This window comes from Crassostrea angulata, chromosome 10, assembly GCF_025612915.1.
Source record: "Crassostrea angulata isolate pt1a10 chromosome 10, ASM2561291v2, whole genome shotgun sequence".
In the NCBI taxonomy this organism is placed as follows: Eukaryota; Metazoa; Mollusca; class Bivalvia; order Ostreida; family Ostreidae; genus Magallana; species Magallana angulata.
In genome coordinates, this window is record NC_069120.1 from 30,702,873 (window position 1) to 30,717,420 (window position 14,548).

At 32.2% G+C, this 14,548-nt stretch overlaps 1 long non-coding RNA gene across 1 annotated transcript; it reads left to right on the forward strand.

The window, feature by feature from the left end:
- Positions 1-7,876: 7,876 nt before the first annotated feature.
- Positions 7,877-11,800, forward strand: LOC128168309 (uncharacterized). The gene is made up of 5 exons (XR_008241323.1): positions 7,877-8,021; positions 8,138-8,316; positions 8,786-8,855; positions 9,447-9,521; positions 9,998-11,800. It is a non-coding gene; the product is annotated as an uncharacterized LOC128168309 (long non-coding RNA).
- Positions 11,801-14,548: the final 2,748 nt, after the last annotated feature.

A 14,548-nucleotide genomic window follows, 5' to 3' on the forward strand; every position in this document is an offset into this window, starting at 1 on the left:
AAAAAAATGTATCAGCTTTAGATAAAAACACGTTAATATTGAAAATTTGAGCGAAATCGACTCAGCCATCTCCGAGAAATCGTCTGCACAAAATCGGTAAGAAAAAAAAAGAATAATAAGACTAGACACGATCTCGTTGCGAGCAACGAGGAGGTCTTCCGTGCGATTTTTTGAAGGTTATATGACCTTGACTTTGATATTTCTCCTTATATATCTCCTTATTGGGGCAACAACAAAAAATTGATGGTTGAATTTTATTAGGAACATCATTCTCAGCATTTTATTCTATATTGATTTTCAAAATAATGTTTTTTAAAATATTTGTTCTGTTTGAGGTATGTTATCAAAGTTTGGTACTTCTGGCCCCTTAAAACCCATTAAAACCCCTTAATACGGAACACATGATAAAATAATTATAATATGTTGTTAAATAAATGTGAGATGAACATTTTTGCTTCCTAAGCATATAACAAAACATTTTTCAGTAAAGTGCTTTGGAAGAAAGACTTTAGAGCCCTTTTGGTCCCTAAATTGAAAGACCAGCCCCTTTTTCTTGGCATCATACGAAAGTTTTTTTGATATTAAACATATTTTGTTCAACAAGTGTTTAGAAATTCTTTACCGTTTTTGAGCTATCTGGGATATGACGTTTTAGGGGCCGACCCCTAATCTCCTTATTGGGGCCAGATAAAGAAAATTTTATGATTGAATATTGTTTAAAACATCATTCTAAACATCTTTTATTCTATATTGCTTTTCAAAATAGTTGTCCTTTTTGAGATATATTCGATCGAAGTTTTGGACTTTTGGTCCCTTAAAACCCCTAATTACGTAATGCATAATAAAAAATTTATAATGTATAGTTTAATTAGTAAAAGATGAACATTTTTGCTTCTTTAACATATGACAAAATATTTCTCAGTAAAGTGCTATGGAAGACAGACTTTAGAGCCCTTTTGGCCCCTAAATTGAAGGGCCAGCCCCTTTTTCTTGGCATCATACGAAAGTTCTTTTGATATTAAACATATTTTGTACAACAAGTGTTTAGAAATTCTTTGTCGTTTTTGAGCTATCTGGGATATGATATTTAAGAGGCCGACCCCTAATCTCCTTATTGGGGCCAGATAACGAAACTTTTATGATTGAATATTGTTTAAAACATCATTCTAAGCATCTTTTATTCTATATTGCTTTTTAAAATATTTGTCCTTTTTGAGATTTATTCGATCGAAATTTTGGACTTTTGGCCCCTTAAAACCCCTAATTACGTAACGCATAATAAAACTTTTATAATGTATAGTTTTATTAGTGAAAGATGAACATTTTTGCTTCTTAAACATATTACAAAACATTTCTTAGTAAAGTGCTATAGAAGAAAGACTTTAGAGCCCTTTTGGCCCCTAAATTGAAGGGCCAGCCCCTTTTTCTTGGCATCATACGAAAGTTCTTTTGATATTAAACATATTTTGTTCAACAAGTGTTTAGAAATTCTTTGCCGTTTAAGAGCTATCTGGGAAAGGACATTTTAGGGGCCGACCCCTAATCTCCTTATTGGGGCCAGATAACGAAAATTTTATGATTGAATATTGTTTAAAACATGATTCTAAGCATCTTTTATTCTATATTGCTTTTCAAAATATTTGTCCTTTTTGAGATATATTCGATCGAAGTTTTGGATTTTTGGCCCCTTAAAACCCCTAATTACGTGACGCATAATAAAAAATTTATAATGTGTAGTTTTATTAGTAAAAGATGAACATTTTTGCTTCTTAAACATATGACAAAATATTTCTCAGTAAAGTGCTATGGGAGAAAGACTTTAGAGCCCTTTTGGCCCCTTATTTAAGGGACCAGCCCCTTTTTCTTGTTATCAAACGGAAGATCCTGTAAATATAAATTTTATTTGCTCTATATGTTATGGTAAAATATTTTCAGGAAAGGAGATAAAGAACGAAAACCATTAAAAATTACGTCGTTTTTTTAAACTCGATTTTCGGGTCCAGGCGAGCTTCGACGCCTTTGAAGCCAGACAAGCACAAATGCCTTTAAACACATCTACAATCTTTTGTCTACAATCCCTGAAAATTTAAATTCAATATCTTTTTTCGTTTAGGAGGAGATAGCAGGACAAAATGACCCTCTAAAAATCACTAAAACGTCAATATCTCCCGAACGAAAATGACGTCATTAAAATAAAAAATTATATATAAGGTTTTTATCAATATCTACAAGATCTGAAATTTTCACGAAAATCGGTCAAGTCGTTTTCAAAAAATCGCTTGTACAAAAAAGCGTAAGAAAAAAAAACAAAAAACTAGACACGATCTCGTTGCGAGCAACGAGGAGGTCTTCCGTCTGATTTTAGAATTTGAGATATATATTCGATATATATTCGATCTTGATTTTGCTATTTAACAGCTAAACATGATTTAGAATAGAAAAACGGGGTCTACATTCTAAGGGCCAGAACCTATTTTGTTTCAGGGATAAGAGCTTTGTTCAACAAGTGTTTAGAAATTCATCACCGTTCTTGAGATATCTGAGAAAAAAAAAGTTTTAGGGGCCAGTCCTTCACCTCCTTATTGGAGCCGCTGAACCAAATTTTGAAGGTTGCATTTTGTAAAGTACATCATTTTGGGCATCTTTCCTTCTACACTGCATTTCAAAATATTTTCCTTCTTTAGATATAGGGGGTCATGGTTTATGGACTCTTGACCCCTAAAACATCCTAATTCCATAACACATGAATAAATCATTTAATTACTTGGATCGAAACTGTAAGATAAACATATTTGCTTCTATAGCCTTTCATTAAATTTCTCTCAGTAAAGAGCTACAGATGAAAATTTTTAGAGCCCTTTAGTTCCCTAATTTTAGGGACCAGCCCCTTTTTTGATATCGAATAAAAGGTCATTAAAATCTCAACATATTTTGTTTAATTACTGTTTAGAAATTCGTCACCGTTCTTGAGATATATGGGAAAGAACGTTTAAGGGGCTGATCCCTTAACTCCTTATAGGGGCCGTTTAACGAAATTTTGAAAATTGCATATCATTTAGTACATCATTCTGAGTATCTTTTCTTCTTTACTGCATTTCAAATTATTTTTCCTTTCTGAGATATATGTGATCAAAATTCTGGACTTTTGGCCCCTAAAAACCCTTATTATGTAACACATGATAAAATCATTACATTGCTTGGATACATAACTGTAAGATAAACATATTTGCTTCTATAACCGTTCACAAAATATCCCTCAGTAAAGGGCTACAGATAAAAGACTTTAGAGCCTTTGGTCCCCTAATTTGAGGGGCCAGCCCCTTTTTCTTGATATCAAATAAAAGGTCATGTAAATCCCAACCCATTTTGTTCAACAACTGTTTAGAAAATCGTTACCGTTCTTGAGATATATGGGAAAGAACATTTTAGGGGCCGATCCCTTAACTCCTTACAGGGGCTGTTTAACAAAATTTTGAAAATTGCATATGGTTTAATACATCATCCTGAGCATCTTTTCTTCTTTGCTGCATTTCAAAATATTTTTTCTTTCTGAGATATATGTGATCAAAATTCTGGACTTTTGGCCCCTAAAAACCCCTAATTACGTAACACATGATATAATCATTACATTGCTTGGATACATAACTGTAATATAAACATATTTGCTTCTATAACCGTTCACAAAATATCCCTCAGTAAAGGTCTACAGATAAAAGACTTTAGAGCCTTTTGGTCCCCTAATTTTAGGGGCCAGCCCCTTTTTCTTGATATCAAATAAAAGGTCTTCCAAATATTAACTTTTTTGCATTACATGTGTTAACAAAATATTATTTAGAAAAGAGATAAACTAAGAAAACCATGAAAAATTACGACGTTTTTTTAGTCTCAATTTTCGGGACCAGGCGAGCTTTAAAGCCGTTTAAGCATGACAAATATGAATGCCAAATAGCACATCTACAATCTCTTGTCTACAATCCCTGAAAGTTTGAACTCAATATCTTTTACCATTTAGGAATAGATCCCTGGACAAGCCGACCCTCTGAAAATCGCTAAAACGTCATTATCTCAAGAACGGAAGTGACGTCATCAAAATAAAAAAATATGTATTTAGTTCAAATAAATATCTATCGGATCTAAAAGTTTCATGCAAATCGATTGAGCCATCTCCGAGAAATCGCCTGCACAAAAATGCGTAAGAAAAAAAACCAAGAATAACTAGACACGATCTCGTTGCGAGCAACGAGGAGGTCTTCCGTTCGATTTTTACAATGATATATGACATCATCGACTTTGATTTTCGACAGCAAACATGTTATGGAAAGGAGTGAAGTACTAATGCTTTATTGTATTGTTTTTGTATAAGTTCTCTTGCTTTTTTAACCTAATCTAGCTTTAATAACCTTTTACAAAATGGCTCTCATTACAGGGCTATAGATAAAAGATTTTAGAGCTCTTTGATCCCCTAAATATAGGGGCAAGTCCCTTTTTCTTGGATTCAAATGAAAGGACATTTAATTCTGAACACATTTAGTCAGCAAGTGTTTAGAAAATTTTTGGCCCTAAAAACCCTTAATTACGTAACACATGATAAAATCATTACATTGCTTGAATATATAACTATAAGATAAACACATTTGCTTCTAGAACATTTTACAAAATATTTCTCAGTAAAGGGCTACAGATTAAAGACTTTAGAGCCCTTTGGTCCCCTTTTATTAGGGGCCAGCCCCTTTTTCTTGATCTGGAATGAATGGTCATTAAATTCTAAACAAATTTTGTTTGCCACATGTTTAGTAATTCGTTACCGTTTTGGAGATAGATGAGAAAGAAGGTTTTAGGGGCCGGTCTCATTTCTCCTTTTAGGGGCCGTTCAACGAAATTTTGACGGTTGCAATTTGTTGAGAACATCATTTTGAACAACTTTTCTTTTATACTGCATTACAAAATATTTTACATTTCTGAGACAAGGGTGATCAAATTTTTTGATTGTTGGCCCCTAAAAACCCTTAATTACGTAACACATGATAAACTCATTACATTGCTTGAATACAGAACTATAAGATAAACACATTTGCTCATATAATATTTCACAAAATATCTCTCAGTAAAGGGCTACAGATTAAAGATTTTTGAACCCTTTGGTCCCCTAATTTGAGGGGCCAGCCCCTTTTTCTTGATATCAAATAAAAGGTCATTTAATTCTTCACAAATTTTGTTCAACAAGTGTTTAGAAATTCGTTACCGTTTTGGAGATATATGAGAAAGAAGGTTTTAGGGGCCGGTCCTTTATCTCCTTTTAGGGGCCGTTTAACGAAATTTTGACGGTTGCATTTTGTTAGGAACATCATTTTGAACAACTTTTCTTCTGTACTGCATTACAAAATATTTTTCCTTTCTGAGATATGGGTGATCGAAATTTTGGACTTTTGGCCCCTAAAAACCCTTAATTACGTAACACATGATAAAATCATTACATTGCTTGAATACATAACTGTGAGATTAACATATTTGCTTCTATAATCTATAACAAAATATCCCTCGGTAAAGAGTTATGGGTAAAAGACTTTAGAGCCCTTTAGGTCCCTAATATTAGGGGCCAGCCCCTTTTTCTTGGTATCAAATGAAAGGTCATTTGATTATAAAGACATTTTGTTCAAGAAGTGTTCAGAAATTCGTTACCATTCTTGAGATATCTGAGAGAGAATGTTTTAGGGGCCGGTCCCTTATCTCCTTTTTGGGGCCGCTGAACCAAATTTTTTAGGTTGCATGTTGTTAAGTACATCATTTTGAGCATCTTTTCTTTTATACTGCGTTTCAAAATATTTTTCCTTTTTGAGATATAGGGGATCAAAATTTTGGACTTTTGACCCCTAAAAACCCCTAATTACGTAACATATGAGAAAATCGTTATACTGCTTGGTTTCATAATTATAAGATTAACATATTTGCTTCTATAATTTATTACAAAATATCTCTCGGTAAAGAGTTATGGGTAAAAGACTTTAGAGCCTTCTAGGTCCCTTATTTGAGGGGCCAGCCCCTTTTTTTTTATATCAGCAGAAAGGTCTTGTAAAAATAAACTTTTTTTACCTTACATGTTTTAACAAAATATTTTCCAGAAAAGAGATAAAGAGAGAAAAGCACAAAAATTCACGACGCTTTTTTAATGTCAATTTTCGAGCCATAGCGAGCTTTGGCGCCAGTAGTGCTATACATACAAAACAACAATCATGCAAAACTTCAATCTTTCCTTTACCTACCGTGAAAATTTGAGCTTAATATCTCTTATAGTTTAAGAGAACAACAGAAGACAAAATACCCATATAAAAATTAGAAAAATCTCAATATTTCAAAAACGGATATGACGTCATCAATACAAACAATTACCAATCAAGTTCAGACCACTATCTCTCACGTCCTAAAATTTGATTGAAATCGGCCGAGCCGTTTCTGAGAAATCGCGTGCACAAAAAAGGCAGAAAAATAATAATAACTAGATACGATCTCGTTACGAGTAACGAGTAGGTCTTCCGTTAAATTTTTAAATGATACGATTAAAATATCAATGAAATTTGAGATAACCACTCCATTTCAGATATTATATGCCATCGTCAATATCCTTTAAAATGCTAAACAAAGAGTTTTGCTTTTTCACATACAGCACATTAAAGATTTAAGATTTTATTCCCCTAAAATCCCTAATTACGTCATCAATGGGTTTTGAAATGAGATTTACAAACTGATAATGTTATGATCAACAACTTTGTTTCTATAATGCATTACAAAATTTTGATCATTTTTAAGGTATGTGTAATAGAGTTTACAAGTGTTTTGGCCCCTAACTGAAGGGGCCAGCCCTTTTTTCTTGAGTTTATTCGAAAGGTCTCACGAATACTAACATTTTTTGTTCTAACACTTATCTAGAATTGTTATTCATGTTTTAGATACAAATGATTGGATATTTTAGGGGCCAGCCTTCTAGATCCTTAATGGGGACAGATATTGGTGTTTTGATTAATGGAATCGATTAGAATCATCAATGCAAACATTTTCTCTTCTACAATGCTTAACAAAATATGTCTCCTTTTCTAAAAATATTGCGTCAAAGTTTAAGTACTTTGGCCCCTAAAAATCCCTAATTACGTAATAAATGGGCATGGCAAGGATTTTACCTGATAGATATTGTTCCGATCAACAACTTTGCTTCTATAATGCATTACAAAATCTTTATCGTTTTTAAGTTATCTGTAATAGAGTTTACGAGTGTCTTGGCCCCTTATTAAAGGGGCAAGCCCCTATTTCTTGATTTCTTTGAAAATGTCTTAAGAGGCAGTCTACGATAGAACCATGCAAAATCAAAATTTTATAATGAAGGGTGTAGATTAATTTTCATAGTTTATCTGGATATATCTAAAGTATATTGTCTATTTTATCAAATTTTCATGGTTAAATTTATCTGCACCACTGAAATCCCCCAGATAAGACCATTTCTATTTTTAGCTCATTATTCATAATAAATTTCATGCATGAATAAGGCTAATTTCATAGAGTCATTTAAGTATTAAATAGAGTTTAATCATACATGGAGTCAGATTCACATAACATCTGATACAAATACCTTTGATTTGGTGCACACATATTTTTTAATTCATTCGTTGATTTTAAGCTAGATGATCAAATATTATAATAAGATAGGTAATGTCCAAAACACACTACTTCTCTTAGTAGGATATAAAACCTCAAGAAACGTTTTAAATTTAGAGTTTCTTGGTTCAAACAATAGAATTATCCATAAAAAAATATATTTGAATGGGAATTTGGTCGCAAATAAATATTAAGCTTATATTCCGGTGTTTAAATTCGTGATTTTTACAAATTAAATTATCTCCCTTTGTGGAACTCTCGTGTAAAGAAGATAAAGAAGAATGATTGGAGAAAGCCAGATGTCAACAAAATGGATGGTTTGAAATGTAGTTTTGGTGAAAATTGTAAAGAGAAAGCAGATAATATACTTTAGGATTGTAAGAAAAACACTTCAGCACACTTGAGATTTTTTAAATGTACCTGTGAGTCAGATTTTGTACACATACCAGAATCATCGTGCTGGTGTGCATGGGTTGAGGCTGTCGATTTTCAGCGGGCGTACATGTGCTAAACACAGGCAGGAATATGGAATTCAGTGGAAAAGGAAAAGGAGAACATGCTGTCATTCACTACATAAACAATCTCAATCTGGCATAATCGCGAGTGGAATTACATTTATTCAAAGCCGAGAGATATGGATGAAGCTGAGCACACATTTTCCAACTGGTTCTGGTAAGAAAAAATTGCCTTTACCCAATGACATCATTCTTAACAAACCAAAAATATTTATATAACAGTACTCTTATGTGTACCAGTAAATATTGCTAGGACAAACTACATGTATGTATGCATAAAATAAATGCACATCAATATCAGATTAAAACTGCCCCCCTCCCAATTTGATTAGATATCTATGGAAAAGATATACAGTTCAGTTTTTATAGTGGTATAGTGTTCTAAACTTAAAATTTACTTGTTGAAATACTCATACAAATTTGAAAACCTATTTTTATTATTCAAGGAATGAATTAGTGCTTTTATAAACACATGCTTGATCTCAATTTCCTTACCTGTTGTCACTGATAAATTATTGTTTTGATTATGAACAAAAACTCTGTTAAATGAACCAACGTTTACGGGGAAATTAATGCATAATGGACACATCAGAATGATCAGATGTTTGGAATTTTACCATTAATAGGTGTTCGCAGAAAACGCATTGAGAGAAAACTGTGTCAAGATTAATACAGATCTGAAGGAGGAGTTGAAAGGTGTGTTTTTTACACAATTGATTGACTGAATTATTATGACGTATTCAACTCATAAAACTTTGTTGTACATTACATATGAAACAGAAAATATAAATACAAAGGAGTTGAGGAGTACTACATGTAACAACAAATGTTGTTCAAAGATATTTGGGGGGGGGGGGGGGGGGGGCATGCCAGGCCTGGATCTTTCATTTAAGTATTTAAGAGAAAAACAGGTTTATACATAAAAATGTCTTAAAAATCAAAGGGAATTTCAAATGGTTAATGTATTTGTCCCATTAAGATAGCATTATAGTTTGTATTCATGCTAAAAACTTATTTAGCTGGACAACATTAGATTAACTGATAATAACAGTGTCTTTTAATGGTTAAAAATCTTTAATCATCTACACTTTATATTTAGTTATTTTACAATATGTCTATTGAGAGTTCAACTAATCAACATTTGGGATATCCAATTGATACTTGTATATGTACATTAGATATTGTGTATGAAAATCAGAAATAAGATTTGGCTATATTTTTGTTAATATATAGACTACATATACATTACCGGTATATTAGATATACATTAAATGTACTCATTTGTAGAAATATGCTGCTTATTAGAGAGAACTACAGATTCTGAAGCAATGGACGCTGATATATCTTTTTCTAACCCAAGAGGTATAACAGTGAAAAAATATTACATGATGTACAAGATGATTAATGACGCATACTTGGCATTATTATCATAGATTATCATAGATATTCCAAATATGAATTTTTTGACCCTTTTCATTATTGCCGCATGGGTGGTATATATGTTTCTTGAACTGTATGGTTGAATTTCAGTTTTACAGTTCAATGAGTTTAAATGTGATTCAGGCACAAGGACAATGCTAAATGTAGATAAAAGTCACTGTGATCATCTTAGGGATCGAGGTCATTCAAAGATTGGCTGCCACTTGAAATGATTATCATATGTAAATTTTACAATGCATAATTTTTTTCTGAAATGTCATATAGTTCTTATTAAAGCTGTCAATGCTTTACATGTGTATTATAGTGGTACATATATGTGTGTATCCAACAGCTGAGTTTAGTCTAATACTTTGAATACATATATTTTAATGAATATACCGGTATATATTTATTTTCAGATTTTGATCTTCTGTCATCTCAGAAAACTGTGGGGTCTGATCAATCCAAAGATGAAAGAACAGAGCATGAAATCTTAAATGAAGCTGTGAAATTATTGTCATATGGAAAGTACTCCCCTGTAAAATCACAGCCATCTATGAATCTTGATCAACTTCAGTATTCAAAGAGAATTGTGATACATGCATGAATTCATATTATTATATTTTCATGTTAAATACTACTCGAAAAACATTGTCAACCTCCGCTTCGCGTCGGTTGACAATGGTGTCCTTGGGGTGTCAATTTCAACTGTTACCCTCCCAAACAGGCACTATTAATATAATGTTAGTCCTCTAATAGCACTACATGTGTATGAGTTGATGACGTAAGTCTTCTAATAGCGCTACAGGTATAAATTGATTATTTTAGGCCATTAATAGACAAACATGTATCAATTGAGGATGTAAGCTAGATAATAGAACTTCATTAATGATTTGATGATAAGAGTTGTCTAACATCACTTGTATGAATTGATGATGTTATTTGGCCAAAAGTGCTACATGTATGAATGTTGGCTAGTAGCTCTACATGTATGAATTAATGATGTTAGTTATTTAATAGTGCTACATGTATGAATTGATAATTTTATTTGTCTAATAGTGCTACAAGAAGGAATTGATGATGTAAGTTTGCTAAAAACATTACATAATTAATATATGAATTGATGTTGTCTGTTCTATAATAGCATTTCATGTACGAATGATGATGTTAGTCCTCTATTAACACTACACATATATGAATTGATAATGTTTTTGTACTAATAGCGCTACGTGTATTAATTGAGGATGTAAACTTTATGAATGATTTGATGATAAAAGTTGACTTATAGCACTAGTGTGAATTGATGGTGTTACCTGGCTAGCTAATTGTGCTATACGTTTGAATTGATGATGTTCTTAGACTAGTAGCGCCACATGTATGAATTGATGAGGTTACATGTATTTGGCTAACAGCGCTACATGAATTAATGATGTTATTTGGCCAATAGTGAAACATGTACATACATGAATTAATGATCATTGTTGTCTTAAATTGCTACATGTTTAAATGGATGATGTTATTTGGCAAATAGTGATTCATGTATGAATTGATGTTGTTTGGTTATCAGTGCTATATGTATGAATCAATAATGTTATTTAGCTTTTAGTGCAACATGTATGAATGATGATAAAGGTTGTTCAATAGCACTACATGTATGAATTTATGATTTTATTTGACTAAAAGATAAGTGCTACATGTGTGAATTGTTGGTGTTTGGTTATTAGTGCTACATGTATAAATTGATGGTAATACATGTATTTGTCTAACAGTGTTAAATGTATGAATTGAAAATAGATGTCTTATACGGCTACATGTATAAATTAATGATTTTATTTGACTAATAGCACTACATGTATGAATTGATGTTGTTATTTGGCCAAAAGTGATACATGTATTAATTGATAATAGTTGTCCACTATTGTTACATGTATAAATTGATGATTTTACTTGACTAATAGCACTACATGTATTATTGATGATGTTATTTGGCTAATAGGGATACATGTATTAATTGATGATGATAACTTTCTAAATTTAAATTAATTGCACATCTCTGTCTTTTTTTCGTATGTAACTGAATAATGAATATTTCAATTCACTGATTTTGTATTTTTTTTTCTGAAATTAAAATTCTCTTTCCGATGTATTCATTGTAGGTTGAAATTTGGTTGTATTGCATATTTTATTTCATAGCTTTGTAAACAATGGCTTTTCATATTTCATGAAAATAACTGCAATAATTTGGTCTTTGCTTTTTGCTCCATTTGAAGCAAAGGCTCATTACAAGTATTTCTTATAAATGAGTGTTACATGTAGGCTTTTCAGGATTTATTTTTCATATCGGGTGGTTATATGTTCATTTTGAAGTTTATAACTGTAACAAATAATCCATGAATATTAAACAGGTTATTTATTAAGTTAAAGATTGTTATTTGCTGTGTTCTTCTCAGATATCATCTTAACAATATACTTATGTTGTAAACTCTTCTCAAAAATACAAATGTATATGATAAAAAAAATGTTTGATATGTACATTCATTTATTTGAATACATGTAACTTGAAATCCATTGTTATTGTATTTTAACAGTTTTATGTCAAAGCGGATGCTTATATAAATTGAGGTGCTGTGGGACATAATTCGATTTTAATATGGATTAATGTACATTGTGATTGAAATACTTTCACCGGTTTAAAATTTTCAAATTTTACAATATTTAACCAACAAAGAGCTTTTAAAAATATTTGGAGAGGTAAAAATTGTAAAAACCCAGAGCGGGAGTCAAACTCATGACTTACAGATTCGTAGTACACCCTCTAACCCACTGCGCGTCGCTGTTAGGTGACAAACTTAATGGTCCAAGTTTCCTTTCAATTGCAGCCCCCCCCCCCCCCCCCCCCCCCCCCCCCCCGCCCCTCGACTGAGGGCAATTCATAGTAATTCTGTGTGTTTAATTTTTAAGACTACTTAATTCTCCATTACTACTTGTTTTATTTGGCAAGGAAAATCTAAATAATTATGTAATATCATTTTTCTTACCCTAGATAAAAGTGCACCATGTCCACCCCAACCCCCTCCCAAATCCACCCCACCCCCCCAAAATTTCCACTGAATTTCATTTGCAACCAAATTCCCTCAACCAGATTAAAGACAAATAAAGACCATATAAGCTGACAAAATATTATATTAATTGATGCGTTTCTTGGGCAGTTATGCCAGTTTTAGTGCAAATAGGTCAATTTTGGTAAAATTTCAGTATTTTCATGAAGTTAAGGCCCACATATCTTTGTGTATTGTGTTTAGAAATTTAAATTCCTTATTATTCAGAATACCTATGGGTTTTCACAATGTGAAGAAACGGGTTTCATTCAATTGCAGTGTGTAATATTTCCAGTAAACTAAAAAGAATTGTATGCTGTCTAATTTTTCAAAAGTTCTATAAATAGAACAAGGGGAAAACCCAAGTGCCATCCGTTTCCATAGTTACTGATGTAATGTAATAAAAATCATTCTCATTATAATCAAGTTAGGTTATCATGAATATCTGTGCCAAGTCTCATGAAATTTCGATATACTTCCATTGATAGCCATTTGCATGGTTCTATGGTAGACTGCCTCTTGAGAATTCTAACATTTTTTGTTCTTACACCCATCTAAAATTGTTGATCATTTTTTAGACACAAATGATTGAATATTTTAGGGGCCAGCCCTCTAGATCCTTAATGGGGACATACATTGTTATTATGATTAATGGAATCGATTAGAATTATCATTGCAAACATTTTCTCTTCTACAATGCTTAACAAAATATGTCTACTTCTCTAGATATATTGCGTCAAACTTTAAGTACTTTGGCCCCTAAAAATCCCTAATTACGTAATAAATGGGCATGGCAAGGATTTTACCTGATAGATATTGTTCCGATTAACAACTTTGCTTCTATAATGCATTACAAAATCATTATCATTTTTATGTTATTTGTAATAGAGTTTACGAGTGTCTTGGCCCCTAATTTAAGGGGCCAGCCCCATTTTGTTTGATTTTGTTGGAAAGAACTTTTGATTATCTACTACTTTTATTATATATGTTTTCACAAAATATCAACTGATAAAAAGATACAGATCAAAACGTATGAAAATTTTGATTCGAAATTCGTACCCAATTTTCGAGCCTAGGCGAGCTCAAAGAAATGGCGCTACTGGCGTAAAACAATATAATAGTGCACAACTTCAAACTATAGACTACCTATCCTGAAAATTTTGTATTCATATCTCTAATATTTTCTGAGATCAGCTCTGCACAAAATAGGACGTAAAAAAATAGAAAATCCGCCGTAACTCGGTACCGGAAGTGACGATTTCAAAATTTCAAAAAACGTCTAGAATTATGACCTCTGGCAATCATCTGTGAAAAAATGGTCAAAATCGGCCGAATAGTTTTTGAGAAATCGCGTGCACAAAAATTGTGGAAAAAAATAATAATAAGAAACAGTACGAAAACAATAAGGTCTTCCGTTGGAAACGGAAGACCTTAACTAGACACGATCTCGTTGCGAGCAACGAGGAGGTCTTCCGTCCGATTTTAAGAAAAGGAAATGAAATTGCCTTTGATCTTCATCAACGAAACATATCAGTAAATGCCGGGGGATCTAATTTTGTTCAACAAGTGTTTCGAAATTATATACCGTTCTCGAGATATCTGGAAAAGATCATTTAAGGTGCCGGCCCTATAACTCCTTTAAGGGATCAGGTAACAAAACAAGGATGGTTGCATATTGTTAAGCATTCGAAATTTTTTTCCATTTTAATATATTGAAGATCAATCTTTCGGACTTCTGTCCCCTTAAACCCTAATTACGTAACAAAGGAGTAAACAATTGTCATTTATAGGTGTATAGTGTTTCGATGAATATAATTGCTTCTATAATGTATTACAAAATATTTCACAATTTAAAGTTATCATCAAAAGACT